This window comes from Myotis nattereri (genome assembly GCF_964212035.1).
Source record: "Myotis nattereri genome assembly, chromosome: 3".
Lineage (NCBI taxonomy): Eukaryota > Metazoa > Chordata > Mammalia > Chiroptera > Vespertilionidae > Myotis > Myotis nattereri.
Window position 1 is genome coordinate 68,723,507 of NC_138077.1, and position 23,951 is coordinate 68,747,457.

General features: G+C 38.0%; 1 pseudogene across 1 annotated transcript in view; it reads left to right on the top strand.

The window, feature by feature from the left end:
• The first annotated feature begins 613 nt into the window (after nucleotides 1-613).
• Nucleotides 614-23,951, top strand: part of LOC308515370 (GPN-loop GTPase 1-like) — a 38,663-nt pseudogene continuing 15,325 nt past the window's right edge. The window contains exon 1 of the transcript in view: nucleotides 614-697. The product of the transcript in view is annotated as a GPN-loop GTPase 1-like (transcript). The remainder of the gene's footprint in view (nucleotides 698-23,951) is intronic.

Here is a 23,951-nt window from a genome sequence, read left to right on the forward strand (position 1 = left end):
GCTAGAAATACTGGGTAGCTGTTATAGCAGTAGTATATTGTTGTTGTTGTTTTTTAATAAAGTTTATTTAGAAGTTCCTGCTTTATGAACAAAGCATTTGCTCTGGTCTCCCATCATTACAGAAATGAATTATTGGGAAACAGTCTTCTTGTATTTCATGTAAGCTAGGATGGTCAATGGATAGGCCTATAGCCTATGAAAAACATTTTCTTTTCTGGTCTGTCAGTTTCCAAAATTCTCAAAGTCTTTAGGGTAATGCTGCATGTATTTAAAAGTAACCCGTTCCACTTCAATTAAGTTATTAAATTATGTGAGTGAGGAACACAATTATTAAATTATGTGAGTGAGGAACACACCAGTATACTAATACCTTATTTATTAATTTATCAATTTAAGTAGATATTTGGAACTAGAGGTTTAGCTTGCTTAGGGATTAGAACAGTGGTTTGATAAGTTTTACATGAAATTTAAGAGTCAAGAAAGGCTTTCTATGAAAGCCAAAATTAAGGACACTGGGATCTGCATATATATATATATATATATATGCAAAACCCTAATATGCAAATAGACCGAATGGCGGAACAACCGAAAAACTGAACAACCAGTCCCTATGATGTATGCTGACGACCAGGGGGTGCACATGGAACATGGCGGGCATCAGCCACGGGCCGTGGGCCGCGGCGGAATGGTGGAGCAGGTGAGCAGGGGTGCCAGACCAAGGCGGGGCACTGGTTGCTGTCATTGGGGTGAGCCTCTGGAGGTTACTGAAAATTCTTTGCTCCCGAGTGCCGCAGTTTTGCTGGGCACTTGCACCTGCTGCCGGCGCTTGCCCCACTTGAACTCACTGCCAGCACCAAAACTGCCACTCGGACCAGCTGCCAATAATGGCCCTGCTTGCACCTGCAGCCGGCACCAGAGCCACTGCTCTTATCTGCTGCCAGCACCTGGCACCAGTCTTGATTGCTCGGCACCATCAGCGGTGTGAGTGGAGGCTGCCGGCCCCAATCATCCCTGAGGGCTTCTCCACCTCCCCCTGCTCCTGAAGGGCGATCAGGGCAGCAGATGCTGCTAGCACCCACAGCTGGCACTGGCCCCAATCGCTCCGCGCCGTTAGTGGGTGTGAGTGTGGCAGGTGCCATCAGCGCATGGGAGCAGTGGTGGCAGGAGTGGGTCTGCTGTCAGACAGGGGTCCTGGGGACATGGAGGATGGGCCAAAATCTGCTCCTGTGCCCACTGCAGCCTTGCGACCCACAGATCCTTTCAAGGTGCATGAATTTATGCACTGGGTCCCTAGTTTTGGACATAAAGAAGGAATATTAAGACAGAAAGGAAAACATACCTAAAAGAAGTATAACCATGGCGGCTTAAGATTTTTTCTCTTTGACTATTTTCCCTAAAGTTTGAAGATATTTTTAATTTAATAACTACACTTATCTAAGAGCTTTTAAATCTAGAACTAGAAGAAGGAAGTCTGCAGATTGCTTTAACAGCAATCACCAACTTAAATGTCTAAAAGCACCAGGTAGGTAGCATAAAAATGTGGATTGAACTTGGTGAAACCAGTGGTGAACTGTAGACTGTAGACACAATAATATTTTTTTTCCGTGGACCAAATTCAACTGGTGAACCAAACAGTTCAAATTGCCTGCTTTCAATAGTTACTTAATTTGGATGGATACAATTAGAATAAAAACACTTTTCCTAAGGCATTCTACTACTTAAAAGTCAATATTCATAATATTGGAGGCTAGAGTAGGAAGCAGTACTTGGCTTCTTTAGTTGATTTACTGCCTAAGCCAATTTAAGTCACTTTTATTAGGAGTCTTCTGGATAGTCAGATATTTCATAAATGGTTTTGATTAGACAACAAGATAAGAGCACACGATGCTGTAATAAAGAAGAGAAAATATTTTAAGGACTGGTGTACTTGGAAGTATTAGGAGTCCCTTGACTGTTTAAGTGGGCACTTTCTGATATTTTACGTTTCATGAGGCTGCATTTGAATCAGTTCTGGAAATACCTTTGCTTTGCTTTCTGGGAGGCATATCCAACCTTGTCAGTTTCTTTATTTTTCTTTCCCTCAAGCAATCTGCAGCAGATACATGGACTTCAGAGAGCTATAAATGCTTAGCAGCATAATCCAAAGCCTAGCAGATATTTTCAAAGGGAAATAGTTTTATTGCAAATACTTTGCTTAGGTATTCTGTATGCAGATCCCTGTTATTCCCCAAACCTCCCCAATCCAATCCATCTGTCAGAATAGGGAGACAATTGTGTGGATCTTTTATAATTCTACTCCATTCTTCATTTCTTTCTTTCTTTCTTTTTTTGTTTGTTTTTTTTTACTTTTTATCGAGGAGTTTTTCCACAATCATATTTTATGTCACTGCTACATTAAATGCAAACTTTCTTCTCACAAATATTTTCCTACAGTGAAAGTTTGCACTGCAGTGGTTAATATTGCAAATAAAGAGCCCATTGAAAGATATTTTTGAAGGAATAATTCATTGTGATTCCTTGTGTTTAGTTGTTGTTTTTGATGTTTCAAATTCTTATGTATAAATATGGATACCTTCACCATATTTTTTTTTATATATGTGGTAACATAATACTTTAGTAAATAAAGCCACAAGTATTAACCAACAGTTTAAGAGTATTGTAAATGAGAAGTTCATGGAAATGGTCTGGATTGAATTTTTGACCCTGTGTTTTATTTTCTTATACATGAATTTCACTATATACATTTCACTTTTTGTTCCATCTATTAGTGTAAATTCCAATAAATGTTTATTAAAAGCTGAAGCCATCTGAAAAAGAATATTCTGATTTTTTTGAGGTGTCCCTACCAAACTAGAAAAATTATTTTGTGTGTGTGCTTGGTGCTATTGAATATGAAAGGTTGTAGCACCATTTGCTGCAGTGATTTTCCATGCAATCTTATGGCTTTGACAAATGTGAAAGTGTGCAGGTCCTAAATATCTTCAGATCCTAAGCTACTTGGTATTGAGGCTTGCAATGTTGGCACTTCAAAAAACCCAGATGGGCTGCAGAGTCTCAGAAAGTTTAACATTTTCTGACCTTCTGTGAATGAAAGATAATTGGACTAGAAGCCAGAACTCGTGGGTTCTAGTCTTGGCTCTGTCACTAACCAGCTGTGTACTTTTGGACACGTGAATTTTCTTCTATGATCCAGGCTTTTCTCCATTATAAAATAGTTAGGCTAAATGTTTTCACAGGTCCTTTCTAATCTAATCCTATGTTATGCAAGTGATCTCTGGTTTCAACTTCTAGATTTATCACTTGTTAGCCAAGCTGCTAGGGTAAATTGATTTCTCATTTCCTCAGTTTAATTACTGGTAAAATGGGTATAAAAATAACAATGTGAGGAACAAATGAGTCATGTATAGAGCTTAACACATACTTAGTTCTTAACAAAGGGGAAGTATTATTATTGTGAGCCTGCACTTAACAAATTGAACACTGAATTTGAGTCAAATCACTTGTATTTGAGGCCTGCATTCTCCATTTAACATGTGACCTAACAGCGAGTCATTTCATTTTAGAGGAATAACACACTCTTTGTAACTCCCCAATTTAAAATTAGGATAAATTAATAGCAAAAGAAAAGAGGTAAGAGCCAAAGTAAATGAGGAAATGGTGATATCATCTCTATCTTCATGTTCTTAAATGCAAATCTTTGTCAGGCTTCTAACATAGTGCAATCACATTTCATTGAAGAGAGGCTGTGTGTGGGTGGTGGGAAGTACAAATTGATATGTAGATCTTCAGAGTTATATACTAAAAGTGATAGTTCTTAAAAGTTCAGATTAAAATTAACTCTCATGGGGAAGAGGAAGATGGTGGCCGATGGGATGGCAGGCTGCAAGATAGTGTGTAGTGAGAGAGCGAAAAGAGGGTGCATGGATGTGCGGGGAGTGTCTGTATTTGTGAGTGAAGGACAGCTATATTCATAGGACTGTTGGGGACTGGCGAACCAGGCTCCCCTGGCCAAGCAGCTTCTACTACTGCTGAAATCTTCCAGGAGTGGCCAGCTCCGCCGCAGAGACCACACCATCTTGAAGGGGAGAGCAGCTGTGATCAGAAGCCCAGCCTTACCTTCAACCCGGGAGACCTTGGATACCTCCCAAGACCCTACAACCCCAACACCTAGGGACCTCAGCTGTGAACCCATGAACACCGAGACTCCAGCCTCCCCAGCCCCGGGCACCTAAAAAGTTTGTCCAGGGGGAGACAAAGTGGTGCCGAATACACTAACAGGCCCTGTGCCTTCTCACAGAGCAGATAGAAGGAACAGCTGAATCAAATAACAGCCACCTGGAATTGGTGAATTAAACACAGCTGGTGAGGCAATCCTTGGATGGAAAGGTCAGAGATCACCTAGAGCAGTTGTTCTCAATATTGGCTACACATTAGAATCACCTGGGAATCTTTTTAAAATCCTAATTTCCAGACCTCATCCTCCAGAAATTCTGTTTCTTTGTTACTAATGTTGTGGCCCCACCCCATAACAAAGAAACAGAATTTCTGGAGGATGAGGCCTGGAAATCAGGATTTTAAAAAGATTCCCAGGTGATTCTAATGTGCAGCCAAGGTTGAGAACCACTGACCTAGAGTGAACTCTGCCTCCTCAGATTCAGCTGGGTGTTTGTTATTTGGGTATTTGTTGTTTGCATTTTTTTGGATTAGTTGTTGGTTTTTTGGAATTTTCTCCCCATATACATATATTTCCCTCTTTTTTTCCTTCTCTTTCTTTTCTCTATTACACTTTTTTCTTTTACCAATATCATTTTTGCACTCTTTTCTCTCCTCTAATTCTCTTTTCTCTGGTGGTCACCTTTGTTTGGGGTTATTGGTATCATGAATACATTTGTGTTTGGTGCCCTGTGTGTTGTGTCTTATTGTGTTCTATTTTGTGCCTTAAAGTCAACGCAGGAGAGAGAGAACTACAAAACCAGACACCCTGTGAGGAGTGAACATGGGGAAACAAAGAAACAGTCCCCATACGAAAGAAAAAGAGGAATTACCGGAAAAGGAAGTAAACGAAATGAAGGCAAGCAATATGTCAGAGAAAGAATTCAGAGCAATGGTCATAAGGATGCTGAAAAGGATGGAAGACAAATTCAACAATATGTGTAAGAACTAAGAGGAGATGAAGAAGAATCAAGAAGAAATGAAAAGTGACATTACTGCAATAAAGAACACAATAGAAAGCATCAATAGTAGACTAGAAGAAGTGGAGGATTGCATCAGTGAGCTAGAAGACAAGGTAGGAAAAAAATACGCAAGCAGAGCAGCAACTGGAAAAACACACACACAAAAAAACCCTTAAAAAATAGGAGGAGAGCCTAAGGGAAGTTTCGGACAACACAAAATGAAACAACATCCACATAATAGGGGTCTCAGAAGAAGAGGAAACTGAGCAAGAAATAGCCTGTTTGAAGAAAATTTCCCTGATATTGGGAAGAAGAAAAAACTCACACAAGTCCAAGAAGCTCACAGAGTCCCAAACAAGATGAACCCAAAAAGACCAACACCAAGACACATTATAATTAAATTGGCAAACACCAACAACAAAGTAAGAATCTTAAAGGATGCCAGAGAAAGACAGAAAGTTACCTACAAAGGATCTCCCATCAGACTATCGACTGATTTCTCATCAGAAACTCATCAGCCAGAAGGAAATAGAATGAAATATACAAAGTCATCCAAAGCAGGGTCTGAATCCAAGAATACTGTACCCAGCAAGGCTATCAGTCAAAGTTGAAGGTGAAATCAGGAGCTTCACAGACAAAAAAAAGACTAAAGAAGTTTATTACCACCTAACCAGCAATGCAAGAAATGCTAAAGAGACTGCTGTAAAAAGAAGAAATAGGAAGGGAAGAAGGAACAGGCATAAAGAATAAAAATGGCAACAAACAAGTACCTATCAATAATGACTTTAAATGTAAATGGATTAAATGCCTCAATCAAAAGACATAGGGTAGCTGAGTGGATAAGAAAACATGATGACTGCCTACAGGAGACCTACCTCAGTAAAAAGGACTCACACAGACTGATGGTGAAGGGATGGAAAAAGGTTTTTCAGGTGAATGGAAATGAAAATAAGCTGGGGTAGCAATACTTATATCTGAAAAATTAGACCTCAAAGTGAAGGCCATAACAAGAGATAAGAAAGGCCATTTCATAATACTAAAGGAAACAATTCAACAAGAAGATATAACTCTGTTAAACATATATGGAACCAATACAGGAGCACCCAAATACATAAAAAAAAAACCCTTCTGGAGGATATCAATGGAGAGACACAGCAATACAGTCATCATAGGGGACTTTAATACCCCACTAACACCACTGGATAAATTCTCTAAAAAAAAAATCTGCAAAGAAACAGCAATCCTAAATGAATCACTATATCAGATGGAATTAATTGACATCTTCAGAATATTTCACCCAAAGCCACAGAATATACATTCTTCTCAAGTGCACATGGGTCATTTTCAAAGATAGATCACATATTGGGAAACAGGAAATCTCTTCAAATTCAAAAAGATAGAAATCATAACAAGCATCTTCTCAGATCACAATGGCATAAAAGTAGAAATCAACTACAATAAAAACAATGAAAATAAAAACAAAAACCTGGAGGCTAAATAGCATGCTATTAGACAATGATTGGGTTACCAAAGAGATCAAAGAAGAAATAAAAAGCATTATGGCAACAAGCAACAATGAAAACACAACAATCCAAAATCTATGGGACACAGAGAAGTCAGTCTTGAGAGGGAAGTTCGTAGCTCTACAGGCCTACATAAAAAAAAAAAAATGGTAATAAATTATCTAACCCTACAACTCAAAGAGTTGGGAATAGAGCAACAAAAATAGCCCACAGTATCCAGAAGGAAGGAAATAATAAAGTTTAGAGTGGAAATTAATGACATGGAGACAAAAAAATTGATACAAAAGATCAACAAAACCAAGAGCTGATTTTTTGAAAGGATAAACAAGATTGATGAAGCTCTAGCCAGGTTCACCAAGAAGCAAACAGAGAGAACCCAAATAAACAAAATCAGAAATGAAAGAGGTGAAGTAACAACCAATCCCACAAAAATAGAAAGGATTATGAAAAAAAAAATACTATGAACAACTCTATTCCAACAAAATGGATAGCCTAGATGAAATGGACATATTCTTAGAAAAATACAAGCTCCCAAAACTCAATAAGGAAGAATAAAAAAACCTGAGTAGGCTGATAACTACTGAAGAAATTGAAGCAGTGATCAAAAATCTTCCAGCAAACAAAAGCCCTGTTCTGGATGGCTTTATAGGGGAATTCTACCAGGCATTCAAAGAAGAACTAAAACCTATCCTCCTCAGACTATTCCAAAAAATTCAAGAAGAACAACACTTTGAAGCTCTTTCTATGGAGCCAGCATTACACTAATTCCAAAATGAGTTAAAGACATCACAAAAAAAGAAAACTACATGCAAATATCCTTGATGAACATAGATGCTAAAATCCTCAACAAAAATTCTATCAAATAGGATTCAACATTGCATGAGAAAGATCATACACCATGACCAAGTGGGATTTATTCCAGGGGTGCGAGTATGGTACAGTATCCACAAATCAATAAATGTGATACATCACATAAACAATTTGAGAGACAAAAATTATATAATCATATCAATTGATGCAGAAATAACATTTGACAAAATTCAACACCCTTTCTTGACAAACACTCTCAGCAAAGTGGGAATCGAGGGATCATACCTCAACATAATAAAAGCCTTATATGACAAACCTACAGCCAACATCATACTCAATGGGCAAAAATTAAACTCATTTCCCCTGAGAACGGGAACAAGACAGGGATGCCCACTTTCACCACTCCTGTTCGATATAGTACTGGAAGTGTTAGCCGTAGGGATCAGACAAGAAGAAGAATTAAAATGCATTCAAATTGGAAAAGAAGAAGTAAAACTGTCCTTATTTGCAGATGATGTGATACTGTACATAGAAAACCCCAAAGATTCCATCAAAAAACTTCTAGACCTAGTAAATGAATTCAGCAATGTAGCAGGATACAAAATTAACACCCAGAAATCTATGGCCTTTTTATACACCAATAATGAACTCAGAGAAAGAAGAAAGAAGAAAGAAAGAAAGAAAGAAAGAAAGAAAGAAAGAAAGAAAGAAAGAAAGAGAAAGAAAGAAAAAACAATCTCATTTACCATTGCACCAAAAAAATTAAGATACCTAGGAATAAACTTAACTAAGGAGGTAAAAGACCTGTACTTGGAAACCACAAGACACTGAAAAAAGAGATAGAGGAAGACATAAACAAATGGAAGAACATACCATGTTCATAGATTGGAAGAATCAACATGATTAAAATATCCATACTACCCAAAGCAATCTACAGATTCAATGCAATCCCCACTAAAATACCAATGGCATACTTCAGTGATCTAGAACAAACTCTCTAAAAATTCATCTGGAATTTAAAAAAAGACCCCAAATAGCCACAGCAGTCCCGAGAAAGAAGAACAAAGTTGGAGGGATCACAATACCAGATATCAAGCTATATTACCAAGGCACTGTTCTCAAAACTGCTTGGTACTGGCACAAGAACAGACATATAGACCAATGGAACAGAACAAAGAACCCAGAAATTGACCCAAGCCATTATGCTCAATTAATATTTGACAAAGGAGGCAAGAACATACAATGGAGTCAAGACAGTCTCTTTAATAAATGGTGCTGGGAAATTTGGTCTGATACATGCAAAAAAAATGATCACCAACTTACACCATACACAAAAACAAACTCAAAATGGCTAAAGGACTTAAATGTAAGATGGGAAACCATAAAAATCCTACAAGACTCGATAGTCAGTAAAATAGCAGACATATGTTGTAGCAATATATTTACTGACACAGCTCCTAAGGCAGCGTGGGCAAACTACGGCCCGCGGGCCTGATCCGGCCCATTTGAAATGAATAAAACTAAAAAAAAAAAAAAAAGACCGTACCCTTTTATGTAATGATGTTTAGTTTGAATTTATATTAGTTCCCACAAACACTCCATCCATGCTTTTGTTCCGGCCCTCCCTTCCAGTTTAAGAACCCATTGTGGCCCTCAAGTCAAAAAGTTTGCCCACCCCTGTAAGGCAATGGAGACTAAGGAGAAAATAAACAAATGGGACAACATCAAAATAAAAAGCTTCTGCACAGCAAAAGAAACCATCAACAAAACAACAGGAAAGCCCATTGCATGGGAGAACATATTTGCCAATGTTATCTCTGATAAGGGTTTAATCTCCAAACTTTACAGAGAACTCATACAACTTAACAAAGGAAGACAAATGATCCAATCAAAAAATGGGCAAAGGACCTAAATAGATACTTTTTGAAAGAAGACATACAGAAGGCCGAGAGACATATGAAAACATGCTCAAAGTCACTAATCAGCTGAGACATGCAAATCAAAGCAACAATGAAGTACGATCTCACACCTGTCAGAATGGCTATCATCAACAAATTAACAAACTACAAATGCTGGCAAGGATGCAGAGAAAAAGGAACCCTCTTGCACTGCTGGTGGGAATGCAAACTGGTGCAGCCACTGTGGAGAACAGTATGGAGTTTCCTCAAAAGGTTAAAAATGGAAGTCCCATTTGACCCAGTAATCCCATTTCTAAGGACTATATCCCAAGAAACCAGAAACGCCAATCAGAAAGGATATATGCACCCCTATGTTCATAGCAGCACAATTTACATTAGCTAAGATTTGGAAATAAGCTAAGAGCCCATCAGCAGATGAGTGGATTAAAAAACTGTGGTACATCTACACAGTGGAATACTATGCTGCTATAAAAAATAAGGAACTTTTACCATTTGCAGCAGCATAGTTGGAACTGGAGAGCATTATGCTAAGTGAAACAAGCCAGTCGGAGAAAGATAAATATCACATGATCTCACTCATATATGGGATTCAATGATCAACATAATTTGATGAACAAGAATAGATCTAGAGACAAATGGCAGAGGAGGGGAGAGAGTTAGAGAGCAACCAAAGGACTTGTATGCATGCATATTAGCATAACCAATGGACACAGACACTGGGTGGTGGGGGCTTCCCTGGGGTGGGAATGGCTGAGGGGAGGGGGGGATCAATCAGGGAAAAAGGAGACATATGTAAAACTTTAGACAATAAATTTAAAAAAATAACTTTCATTATTAAAAATCAGAAAATTTATGAAGTTTTGAGTGGAAAAACCCAACCATGCCCCTACGTAAATGTTATGGGCATTTCAGATGGCTGTCAAGAAGAGGTTCTTGGGCCTTTCTTCAGTTTCTACTGTAGTGCTGGTTGTCTATCTGAATTTCTGTTGAATGCACAGAGTAAATACACTAGAATAGCCCTGAAAACATCAAGTTACATGGATATTTAAATACAAATACTACAGAAAATTTTATAATGAAAAAGTAATAGTCCTCTACTCTGTCCTTTTCCAGTGCAGCTCCAATCCCCTGCAACAACTACTTTTAATAATTTCTCCACATAGTTCATCTGATGATTGCCTCTATACGCTATTAACTATGTTACTGTAACTACTGCTCAATATACTGACCTTAGAAATTACTTTAAAATTTACCCCCTGCTGTATGAGATGTGAATTTTGTCATTTACCCATCTCTGTCTCTGATTTATTGCTAACATGTATGTTTTGCTGTTCTTCATTCCTTCAACTTCTAACCACATAATTTAAATATTTATTTTATATTCTATAATGGTATAAAATATTTTGTTCTCCTCCTCAAAGATGAGGACAAAATTTCTTTTTTAAAATAACTTTGTGTTATTTTATGTATTTATGTATTTATTTATTTATTTATGTATTTATGAGAGAGAGAGAGAGAGAGAGAGAGAGAGAGAGAGAGAGAGAGAGAGAGAGACTTGTTGTTCCACTTCATTCATACATCCATTGGTTGCTTCTTATATGTGCCCTGACCAGAGGTTGAACCACCACCTTGGCATAGTGGGATGATGTTCTAACCAACTGAGCTGCCTGGCCAGAGCTGGACATAATTCCTTTGCCTACTTTCTTTACTTCTTCCTGCAAACTTATAATGACCAATGCATAGTCAAGTTTGAAGATGTTTGTAATTTGCCCTTAGATTGATACTAAAAGTTAAAAAAGAAAAACATGCTTGCATCATAAAAGTAGGCTTTGTTCACTATATACCCAAGTAGTTTAAAAAGATCACATTTCTTTTTCTGCAGTTGAAGTGTCACAACCCCCGTGACTCACAAAATATATGTGTCTTTGTTTCAAGTATAAGTGTATTTATTTCTTTCAGTATATATTTCACCAATCACTAAAACTCATGTTTTTGTGTTATAGTTTGCCTTTCATTTGGACCACACCTTTCTTGTATAGGTATATTTATTGATTTTAAAGAGAGGAAGAGAGAGAGAGAGAGAGAGAGAGAGAGAGAGAGAGAGAGAGAGAGAGATTAACATCTATCGGCTGCCTACCACACGCACCCTGCCTGACTGGGGATCAAACCCACCACACTGGCCCAGGGAAGGTATATTGCACTTGTAGGATTTTCAAAGTATCTTGGATGAATATTAAAAACCTTATATTCTCTTGGTCGGTCAGAGGTATGGTGGCTCTCTTTCTCAAATCATTACATTTATATGGCATTATGAAAAATTGGTGCCTTATTGGTCTGGTGAGTGGATGCTGAAAAAGGCCATGGGGGTCAGGACCAAAAACAGCATATAAGAGCAACACTTGAGTTCTGTGTCTATGGCCAAGATGACTGAAACTGCTTCACTTCAAAATCATTTTATAACTCCAAGATACTCATTTCTGACAGGTTGGAGGTAAAGTAAATTCCAGGACACCTCATTATTAAATCTTTGATACTAAAGCTATTATGATAATATCAAGATGCTTAGGGGTCTTGTTGTTACCTCACAATGTAACATACCAATATTTTCATCTCTTGGGACTTTTGAACTCTAATTACTTTGGACATAACCATAGGAAGCATATTTACTTCTGATCTCTGTGGGTTTTGGTGCATCTTGATTCTTTCTATAATCAAATGACCTCTGAGAAGAATTTGGTTGTGAATAAATGAAGATCACAGCTGGCTGATTCATAATTGCCACTTGAATTTGAGGGACATTTAAACATATTAAAGCTGCCAGATGGTATGTGGTTCTGACTGATATGTTGTGGGGTCACTGAGACAGTAACTCTGGTAGTTTCTGCCTTCAGTGGTAGAGGGTGGGTGGCCTTGAATATATCCTAAAACTTCTTACACTTTAAAAGCTGAGGCAGGATCTGATTCCCTTGACCATTAGATCAAAAGAGTTTACAGTTTCTTTTGCTCACATATGCTTAGTAAGGCTCACTGGAGGTTTGAGCATGAGAGTTCAGACACTCCTGTGCCTTTTGTGAGGGAGAGTCCTAGTCTAACACTGTCTTCTTCTCCAAATACCAAGCTTTGGAAGGAACATACACAGAGTAGTAGGAGAGAAAGGCTTAGCACACTTCACAGTCAAATAGGATGCCTGAGTGATTTCAATGTAGTTTTGTCAAACCAGGAAAGAAGAGCAATAACTACTCAAGTCCTAGGAGTAAAATGACTCTCCATCTGTGTAGGCTATTGTGCATCACTAGGAGGGAATGTAAAAACAGCTCCTGCTCAGCCAGCATAGCTCAGTGGGTGAGCATGGACCTATGAACCAGGAGGTCACAGTTTGATTCCCAGTCAGGGCACATGCCTTGGTAGTGGACTCAATCCCCAGTATGTGGCAGGAGGCAGTGATTAATGATTCTCTCTCATCATTAATGTTTCTCTGTCTCTCTCCCTCTCCCATTCTCTCTGAAATCAATAAAAAATAGATTAAAAATAAATAAAAATGGATCCTGACTTTGCCTAGGTCAGGATACAAAATTTTAAAGGTGAACTTTGCTACCAACATAACCTTGTTATTATCAATTTCACTATTCACCCACAAATGTCTCAATCCCATGAAAAATGTGTTCTACTTTTAAAAAGTTAAATGGAATGAGGTTAGGCAGTCAAATGCCCTAGAGTCCTTTAGCATATAAGTGATAGAACAAACCAAAATTTTCTTACAAAGGTGAAGTAAATTAATAATGTTTTCTGGGCAATGGGTAAGACTATTCATTTTGATTTAGCCTAGAGGACTCAGAACCTTGGTTTTGCATCTCTGAGGGACTTTCTTCTGGAAAAGGGACTTGATTTATTATGTGTAGCTATAGGGAGCAAAAGTCAGACCAATGGGTAGCTATTAGAAATCTCAGGGGCAAATTGGTGTCCCATTTTTAGCAAATGTAAAATATAGAGAAAAGTCTATTATGCAATAATTTAGTTCCTGGTTTTACGTTATTTTTTCTTCTACTTTTTCTCATTTCTTTACTTCTTTAATTTAAATTTTATTTTATTCTATTTAATTGTGTACATATTCCTAAGTAAGGAGATGGAGCATTATATAAACAAATGCACAAATAACCAGTGAATGAAACCTGCAGAGTAGCAGATTTCATTCAAAATTAGAAAACAACAAAACTTACTGTTATTATGACAGATACTTGTTTGTTGTTTGCCACATGATACACCCATGACCACAATGATATGGGTATTGGGTTATGGTTTTGGGGGATGGGAAGGGGGATTTAAGGATTTATCAATCTCTTTCATGCTTATAGTAGCTTTAAATAATGTTCTATTCTCTACAAATTCATGGTATAGTGAGAATGAAGAAAAATCTTTTGGATTGTAAAAAAGAAGAATAAAAAAGATATGCCATCAAGTTTATTCCTTGACCAAATCATTGCTAATGTATGTTGCTTCTGCTAAAAATGGAATGACAAGACTGACTTTTCCAGTTCCTTCTAAACTGCCTACTAACAATCACCAATGATTATGCTTAAAATTTTGAAGACAGCTGTTTTATAAGGAACGTGTTTTACATATGCTTATTCATGTTACAGGCCAAAAATTGAAGGCAGAAAAAGTTGAAGGATTTGACCACAGTGGCAAGCAATCAGTAGTCAAGACAGGAAATAGATTTCAGCTTCCTGTCATGCAGGGTAATTTGCCATTCAGTGAAATATGCTCATGATGACACATACTAAGGTGTGATCAAGTTATAGCTGGATGCATACATAAAAGGACCATTTGGATAAGCATTTTGTAAAACAAGCCAAATTTAAGCACTCTCTGCAATTGCTGCTAATACGAGATATACAATCTCATTTCAAACTGGCACACAGTCCACAAAATAGCCACAAGAGTGTTAGTTTCAAAATAAATCTAATCTGAACCCTACCTTAGATTTAATATCACTATAATCTTGGCATAATTACAGTATTTTCCAATACTCCTTTTGCAGACATAAAACTATTTGTCATCCCATCAGGTTTCCCTGTTTCTCCATTAGTTTTGAGTTAATGACCAGTATATGAAGCTTATGACCCCAATTTGTTGAAAAAGAATTCTGAGAAAGGCAGCTGCTATAATCTGAAGGGATGCAGTACACAGGGCAGAGACCGACCAAATGTGGTTACTTGCATCCATGTGGCTTAGAGGGTAGTTATAAGGATGCTGTAGGAGAATCCGGGACAAGATACAAAGGATCAAACAATGAAGAGAAAAGGAAAATGGAGAGAATGAAGTTTAAGGAACAATTGAATAATACAATTTTTTTTTTAATTTTCAAAATTTCTTGAATTTCTCCATATAGAATTACAATTCAACATACATTTATATTATAATTTTGAAGTTGGAAAATAGGGAGTGCTTAACAATAATGTGAGACAATTTTAAAGCATCAGCTTTCTTCTAAATTCTAATGAGGATCAACCATCTAATACAAATTGTGCCTAGTTGGATTTCAGTTTTTTGTTTTTCTTTGTTTTTAAAAAACATTTTTAAGAGCTGTTTTATGTTTATAATAAAATTGAAGGGACGGTACAGAAATTTCCCATATTCCCCCTGCTCTGAAACATACATAGCTTCCTATACTATTAACATCACTCACTAGAATGTACATTTTTAACGAGATGAATCTACATTGACAAATCATAATTACCCAAATCCATTGTTTACCTTATGGTTCACTCTTGGTGCTGTGGAGCCTATATATTTGGAAAAATGTATGATGACATCTACTTATTATTATAACTAGGGGCCTGGTGCACGAAATTCGTGCACTGGGTGTGGGGGTGGGGGGAGAGTGTCCCTCAGCCCAGCCTGCCCCCTCTCACATACTGGGAGCCCTCAGGCATTGACCCCCATCACCCTCCGATCGCTTGATCGGCCCCTTGCCCAGGCCTGACGCCTCCGCCAGAGGTGTCAGGCTTGGACAGGGGACCCCCATCTCCCCCCGATCACTGGCTCTGGCCCCCGCCCAGGCCTGAGGCCTCTGGCCCAGGAATCATGCCTGGGCAAGGGACCCCCATCTCCCTCTGATCGCTTGCTCCACCCCCCGCCCAAGCCTGACGCCTCTGACCCAGGCTTCAGGCCTGGGCAAGGGGACCATCATATCCCCCCAACCCCCGGCTCCGCCCCCCACCCAGGCCTGATGCCTCGGCCAGAGGAGTAGACCCTCATCACCCTCCGATCACCAATCACTGGATCGGCCCCTTGACCAGGCCTGAGGCCTCCGGCAGAGGTGTCAGGCCTGGGCAGGGGACCCCCAGCTCCCCGCGGTTGCAGGCTCTGCCCCTGCCCAGGCCTAATGCCTCTGGCCTAGGCGTCCGGCCCAGGCAGCGGAGACCTGCAGTGGCAGCGGGGGACACCGCGATCGTGGGCTTCGCTTTAGGCCCAGGCAAGGGACTCCTAGCTCCCGGGACTGCCAGCTTCGACCGTGCCCAGCTCCCATCGCTGGCTCCACCCCTACTTCCTGCTATCACTGGCCAGGGCGGCAAAGACGCTTGATTCTCCTATCATGGCTGGGGGGCAGGGCAAAGGCGGCCCCAGGGCCGCCTTTGCCCTGCCCCCCAGCTCTTAGCTCCCCCCTGGGTTTCAGATCACTGTCAGTGGCAGGGGGCTTCTTCCTGCTTTCCCTTTCGCCTCCCTGCATTGTGCCTACATATGCAAATTAGCCGCCATCTTGTTGGCAGTTAACTGCCAATCTTAGTTGGCAGTTAATTTGCATATAGCCCTGATTAGCCAATGAAAACGGTATCACCGTACGCCAATTACCATTTTTCTCTTTTATTAGTGTAGATGAGTATTTTCACTGCCTTAAAGAGCCTTTGTTTTCTGCCTAGTCGTCTCTCCTCCCATCCTTAACCCAGGATACCACTGTATGTATTTAAGGGTTCTCCATGTCTTTTTATGGCTTGATGGCTCACTTATTGTGTGTGTGTGTGTGTGTGTGTGTGTGTGTTAATCCTCACAGGATATTTTTTTCCATTGATATTTATTTATTTATTTTTATTTGTTTATTTATTTTAAGATATTTTTATTGATTTCAGAGAGGGAGAGAGGAGGGAGAGAGAGAGAGAGAGAGAGAGAGAGAGAGAGAGAGAGAGAGAGAAACATCAATGATGAGAGAGAATCATTGATCGGATGCCTCCTGCACACCCTGTACTGGGGATCAAGCCCGCAACCCGGGCATGTGCCCTTGGCCGGAATTAAACCTGGGACACTTCAATATACAGGCTAACACTTTATCCAGTGAGTCAAACTGGGTAGGGCCCATTGATTTTTAGAGAGAGTGGAAGGGAAGGAGGGAGGGAGGGAGAGAAAGAGAGAGAGAGAGAGAGAGAGAGAGAGAGAGAGAGAGAGAGAGAGAAGAGTGACACATTGATTTGCTGCCTCCTGAACAAGCTCCACCTGGTGCTGGGATCAAACCTGCAACCCACACAAGTGCCCTTGAACAGAATCTAACCCAAGACCCTTCAGTGCATGGGCCAATGGCCTAACCACTAAGCAATACCAGGCTGTTGAAATAGCCTTGTATAACTAAGATAAGTCCCACTTTTTGTGGGGTATTATTTTTTTATACATTGTTAATTTCTTTATCCATTCATCTACTGAAGGACATCTTAGTTGCTTCCAAGTTTGAGCAATTATGAATAAAGTTGCTATAAACAACCATATTCAGGTTTTTGTGTAGACTCCTTTGGGGGAAATATCAAGGAACACGATTTCTGGATCATATGGTAAGAGTACATTTATTTGTATAAGAAACCACTAAACTATCTTCTAAAATGGCTATATTATTTTGTATTCCTACCAGCAATGCATGAGAATTTCAGTTGCTCTGCATTCTCAACAACATTTGGTGTTGTCAGTGTTCTGGATTTTGGCCATTCTAATAAGTGTGTAGTGATATCTCATTGCTATTTTAATTTGCATTTCCCTGATTACATATGATATGGAGCATCTTTTCATATGCTTTTTTGTTACTCTATTCAGTGGTTCTCAACCTTCTGGCCCTTTAAATACAGTTCCTCATGTTGTGACCCAACCATAAAATTATTTTCGTTGCTACTTCATAACTGTAATGTTGCTACTATGATGAATCGTCATGTAAATATCTGATATGCAGGATGGTCTTAGGCGACCCCTGTGAAAGGGTCGTTCGACCGCCAAAGGGGTCACGACCCTCAGGTTGAGAACCACTGCTCTATATCATTTTGGTGAGATGTCTGTTAAGTAAGATCTTTGGCCTATTTCAAATTGGGTTGTTTTCTTTTGTTGAGTTTAAAGAGTTCTTTGTATACTTTGGATAATATTAACTGATTTTCAAAAGCTGAAATAGCCTTGTATATCTAAGATAAGTCCCACTTGGTGTGGTGATTATTCTTTTTATACATTGTTGGATTTGATTTGCTAATATTTTATTGAGGATTTTTCAACCCATGTTTATAAGAGATAATAATTGGTGGTTTTCTTTTTTGTAATGTCTTTGTCTGGCTTTGGTATTAGGGTAATACTAACCTCAGATTAAGTTAGGAAGTATTCTCTCTGCTTCTGTCCTCATTATGGGTAATTGATATGCAGGCATACCTTAGAGATATTGTGGGTTCAATTCCATACCACCTGAATAAAGTGAGTCATAATCTTTTTGCTGGTGGAGGTTCTTGCCTTTAATTTGTAAAAGACACAACCACTGTGATGTGCAGTAAAGTAGAGCATAATAAAACAAGGTGTACTTATATTATTTTCCTTAAATATAGTCATTTTTTTAAAGTATAATTAATCTCCTTTCTTATTTGATTATGAGAATCATCAGGAGCATGTGTTAAAAATTCAGGTTTACAGAGTTACTTTATCTACTGAATCAGAGTCTCCTGACAAGTATACTGGTAATTGGTAATGTTAATAAGCACCCCAAAGCAATTTTAAAGATCTGACAAATTTGGAAAATAGTATTAGGACCAAAGTCATCGACATAATCTCATATACAAAAAGAAGTTACTTTGAGTGGATGCCTTAGCCCAAGGTGACCCTCTCACTCTCACTGGTCATCCAAAATAAACTACTGATCATAATAGGGTTAGCCCCAAATTCATAGAACATTAATGAAAAACAAATCAGTTTCAAAATGCACCTTCTACTAGTTCTTATTTTTGTTTTAAATTAAATTGTTTAATTTTAAAATTCCATAAAATTATTATCATTGTTACTACAGTTGCCCTCTTTAGCTAGAAAGAGAAAGTTAATTTAACTTTATAAGACTAATGAAAGACTTTATTTTAAGCCTCCACACATGGCTAATTAACATCATATGCTTGCGGAGTCCAGTGACTACAGCCACAATAGATAAGTTATATAACAATGGAAAGGAGAGTCACACTAAGGCCAACTACACTTCTTTTCTAGGACTGCGCACAGAGTGAATGATGCTATTGACTGTGAGTACCTTCATTTGTTGTTATATCTTTATTCATTTTACAGCAAAAAGAGCTCTACCATCTGTGAAATCTCAACTTTTCTTTTTAAACTAGCAATTCGAGTGCTATAAAAGAGATTAGGAAATAAAATGTGGTCTATCAAGTCTAAACAGCATCTTATTTGAATTCCTACTTTTGCTCCCATTTTCCATGGGACTTTGGGCTTTTTCTTTAATTTCTAGAGCCTCGGTTTATTCATGTTTATAAGGGGTTATTAACACTTCTTTAAATGGACAATAAATGAGTCAATGTTCCCCAGTTTTCATTCTCTTCTGTCGTGTGGTGTTGCAGTGCATAAGATATTGTGACGTATATTCCTTACCCATTGATCTGGGTTACATTACACAGATAGCTTTGCTGGATAGATTGAGAGCAGATATGGCAGAGTACTGATTTCAAGCTAAGGCTCCAAGAGATCTTAGAGCTTACTCTTTTACTCCTCTGACCTGTCATTAAAAAACAAAAACAAACGCGCTCTTGGAAGCCATTATCACTTTAACCTAGAATGATCTAGAATGAATATATGTGGCGAAGTCTTGATAATCCAAACTTCAATCCCAAGAGATAGGTCAATCAATTTACAGACCAATTGGCAAGAAAAGTAAATATATGTAAGTCATTGAGTTTGGGGGAGTTTGGTACGCAGGATTATTGTAACAGCAAAAGCTGACTAATTGATATGTAATACTTCTTATGTAATACAATCACATAAGCATTAAATTTTCCCTTAAATATTTTGTCATTTTGTATTGTTTGAACTTAAAATATAAAAAAAAATATTTAGTGGAATAATAAGTAGATATAATCAATAATGTCTTTACTTTTAGAGCAGCGCTTCTCAACCTGTGGGTCACAACCCCTTTGGCAGTCGAACAACCCTTTCACAGGGCTCGCCTAAGACCATCCTGCATATCAGATATTTACATTACGATTCATAACAGTAGCAACATTACAGTTATGAAGTAGCAACGAAAATAATTTTATGGTTGGGTCACAACATGAGGAACTGTATTTAAAGGGCCAGAAGGTTGGGAACCACTGTTTTAGAGGGTCATGGTAGATAGAACATGAAAATGCATATGAATATATAGATATTAGGAGTGTATATGAAATGGATGGGATATTAGGGGCTTTAAAAGAAGAATTTGGAATACGATTGATAAAGAAACCACAGAAAAGTACAAATAAAGAAAAAAATCTAAAAGAAGTCAAAGAAGCAATTCTTTAAACACTAGGAAATAAAATTTAATTTGGAAAATGTTTTACCCAGATTGTACTTACTTTGCTAAGGTGCCATGGCAGCATACGTAATTTAAAGATGTGAATTTATAAACCCACTGGGAAGATAAGACCCAAAGGCATATAAGGGAACACAAAGTTTGGTACCCAATAAACACTGTAGCAAATGAGAGAATGTGCCCAAAGAACATAGCCAGCGTCTAACACAGAGTAAATGTTCAGTGCATTTTGGCTGCTTTTCTCTTGTCTTGACATAGAAATGTTGGTGGTTTTCCCCAATCAAGGGTGACATTCTTTTTTTCATTTGATTGTGGCTCCTTCAAGGTAGCGGCAATATTTCATTAATCTTTGTGTCCTTAGCACTTCCTAGAAGAGACAAGCATATATAAAAAGCAACCACCTTCTTCTTCTTCTTCTTCTTCTTCTTCTTCTTCTTCTTCTTCTTCTTCTTCTTCTTCTTCTCCTCCTCCTCCTCCTCCTCCTCCTCCTCCTCCTCCTCCTCCTCCTCTTCCTTCTTCTTCTCCTCCTCCTTCTCCTTCTTCTCCTCCTCCTCCTTCTTCTTCTTCTTCTTCTTCTTCTTCTTCTTCTTCTTCTTCTTCTTCTTCTTCTTCTTCTCCTTCATTGTTTTAAGAATACAAGGTGAAGGTGAAGAGGCAAAATCTCTAATGTTCTTCCTGAACTGTAACTATTTGCCATATAATATATTTAAAACTTAACTACTTAAATTAAGCTATCACTAATGGTGGTTTATACTTTCTAATAACTGTTTTTGATACTTGCCAACTGACTGCTGGAAATTCCTGGTGTCTGATAGTGTGCTTCACCTTCTTGTCAAATTAAAAAAACAAACCCAGGCATGGCTCAGTGGTTGAGTGTTAACCTATGAACCAGGAGGTCACTGTTCGATTCCTAGTCAGGGCACATGCCCAGGTTGCAGGCTCCATCCCCAGTGTGGGGCGTGCAAGAGGCAGCAGATCAATGATTCACTCTCATAATTAGTTTTTGTAATTCTCTCTCCCCTTTCCTCTCTGAAATAAATTAAAAACAAAACAAAGCACAACAACTATTAATTATGGGGAAATGTCCTTTAAACAAATACAAGATTTATTTTCTTGATTGGTTTCCCTGTCTTACCTAGACATAAAGAAAACGAACGAGTCTTTTTTTTCTTTAATTTTGTGAAACTCTAAACTAGAAGACATAATCTCAGCACTTGTCTTATATAAATCCCATAGGTTATCCTACAGAACATAGATTATGAGTAGTCACAGGACAGGAGAAAGAATAAGGCACTGCCTTTTTTCAAAGAGTTTATAGTCTAGGAAGGGGGATTGTTAAAACAGACAAAGACCAAAACACAGAAAATTAAAGGAAAGGCCATAAATGACTTTTAAGTACAAAAAGCACATTGCATTCAAAGATCCCAGAGAAACTATGTACCTGTAGCCAAAGAAAGCCAGGGAAATAAAGGAATTTACTTAAAATCAGTACTTAGCTTATCTGCAGAAACTTAACTGGAGTCAAGTGTAGAAATTCAGTCTGGAATATGTGCTATCTTAATGGAGGTTCTGAGAGTCTGTACAGCAAACACAGAAGAGAGCATTCTCTGCATTCTTTAGCAGCAAAGTGGGATATTAACCTGATGTATTAATGAGCTGTTTAGAAGTTCTGAGCATAGCTACAGTACTAGAGTTTAGAAGGCATTCATCTCAACAGCCGCTGTCCTGGAGCCCAGTGTCAGGAACTGAGGGAGTTTTCAATCTGATCAGGTGGAGGGGGAGTACAGGGGTTTCTGGAATCATGGTGTGTCAGCCTGGAGACTGCTTCTCTGAGGAATGACCACTGCCTGGATGTACACTGTGACTAGATTAAAGTGAACATGCTTATTTAAACAAATTGCCTTAAACATTTTCCCTGTTCCTCTTTAAAATATCATTCTTCTTCTTAAATTCAAATCCCTTATCTTTATCTCATTTAGAATTTTTTACTTTGGATAATAAAAAGTAAAACTGTATTTTTTTAAAATATATTTTATTGATTTTTTACAGAGAGGAAGGGAGAGGGATAGAGAGATAGAAACATCGATGAGCGAGAAACATCGATCAGCTGCCTCCTGCACACCTCCTACTGGGGATGTGCCCGCAGCCAAGGTACATGCCCTTGACCGGAATCGAACCTGGGACCCTTGAGTCCGCAGGCCGACGCTCTATCCACTGAGCCAAACCAGTTAGGGCAGTAAAACTGTATTTTAAGAACTATAGCTATCATAGTCAAATTGATATTAAGCTTATGATAAAGCAGATTTTTATATATGTCAAAACCGGTTTATTTTTCATATCCACAAAGAACAGGATAAGGAAATAGGAATATGAGAGGTTATAAGCCTGTAAATATTATTTCTTTAAATTTAGTTTTCTTGTCCTGTTTTTTTCTGCTCAGGCCTAAGTTTGCCATAGAGGTAGCCTTAATGAGAAATTGTTTCATTAGAAATTAAAACAAAAAGAACACCCTCCACTTAACAGTACTCACATACTATATACTAGATTCAGCTCATTCAGATGCACAAGCTTTTATAAACTGACTCTTAATTATAGTTGTTATTTAAAGTTAAATTATATAAAGTTAACATTAAATAAATTATACTACAAAGGTAATAAATTATAATTGCATCATTTTCTAATTATTTTAATGACTTTTTAAAAAAATATATTTTTATTGATTTCAGAGAGGGAGGGATAGAGAGAAACATCAATGATGAGAGAGAATTATTGATCGGCTGCCTCCTGCACACCCTTCACGCGGTATCAAGCCTTCAATCCAGGCATGAATCAAACCTATGAACTCCTGGTTCATAGGTCAATGCTCAACCACTGAGCAACACCAGCCAGGAATGACTTCTTGAGCTTATTGACACTTTGAAAGTAGAAATGCTATTGAATGGTGTGCTACTGCACACATCTTTCTAACTTTGAATTCAGTGATGTCATGGTGGTAGATTGAAGTCAGCCATGGTGAGAGTATTTGCACATTGGAAATCAGAAAATGCTATGATAAAGTTAGATTTATTATTTTGTTGATTTTCTAGACTTAAGAAAGTGAGGAAGAAAATATTAATAGTGAAGATTAAACTTAAAAGTTTAATCCAGTGCCACATCCAGTGCTGAATTTGAACAAAGTAATTTGAACAGATTACATATCATGTTTAATGACAGCAAATGTATTGGGATAAAAATTACTGGATTGGCATGCAATTCCATTTGTCAAATTATGGTTGAATTATACCTTTGACTAGAGATAAAAAAAAAAAAAAAAAAAAAACTTTGGCAAAAATTAACGAAAGCATCCTGTGAGAATCCACTGGTTGCACAGAATTTATAATAAATAATAGTTCATATGTTATTCTTTTTTGTAAATTGTGTTCTATACCTCTTTAATATCATTAAAACTCATAGAAAAATATGAATATATGTAAATGCACAATTTTCTTCTTCCCGAGGACTGCTTATTAAACATTTACTACCACACAACTGCAAAAGATTATGTGAAAGAAAAATAAAATTATACTCCCACTCAAAATTCTGAAAATTTCAATATATAATACTTTTTAACCAAATTATTATTAAGCTGGGTAAGGCTTTAACTTGTTTGATAATGACTAAAATAAAGCATAAGGGAAGAAAAGAAAACATCTGTGATTAAAAATAGCATTTAAAAAACATTGAATCAGTGACC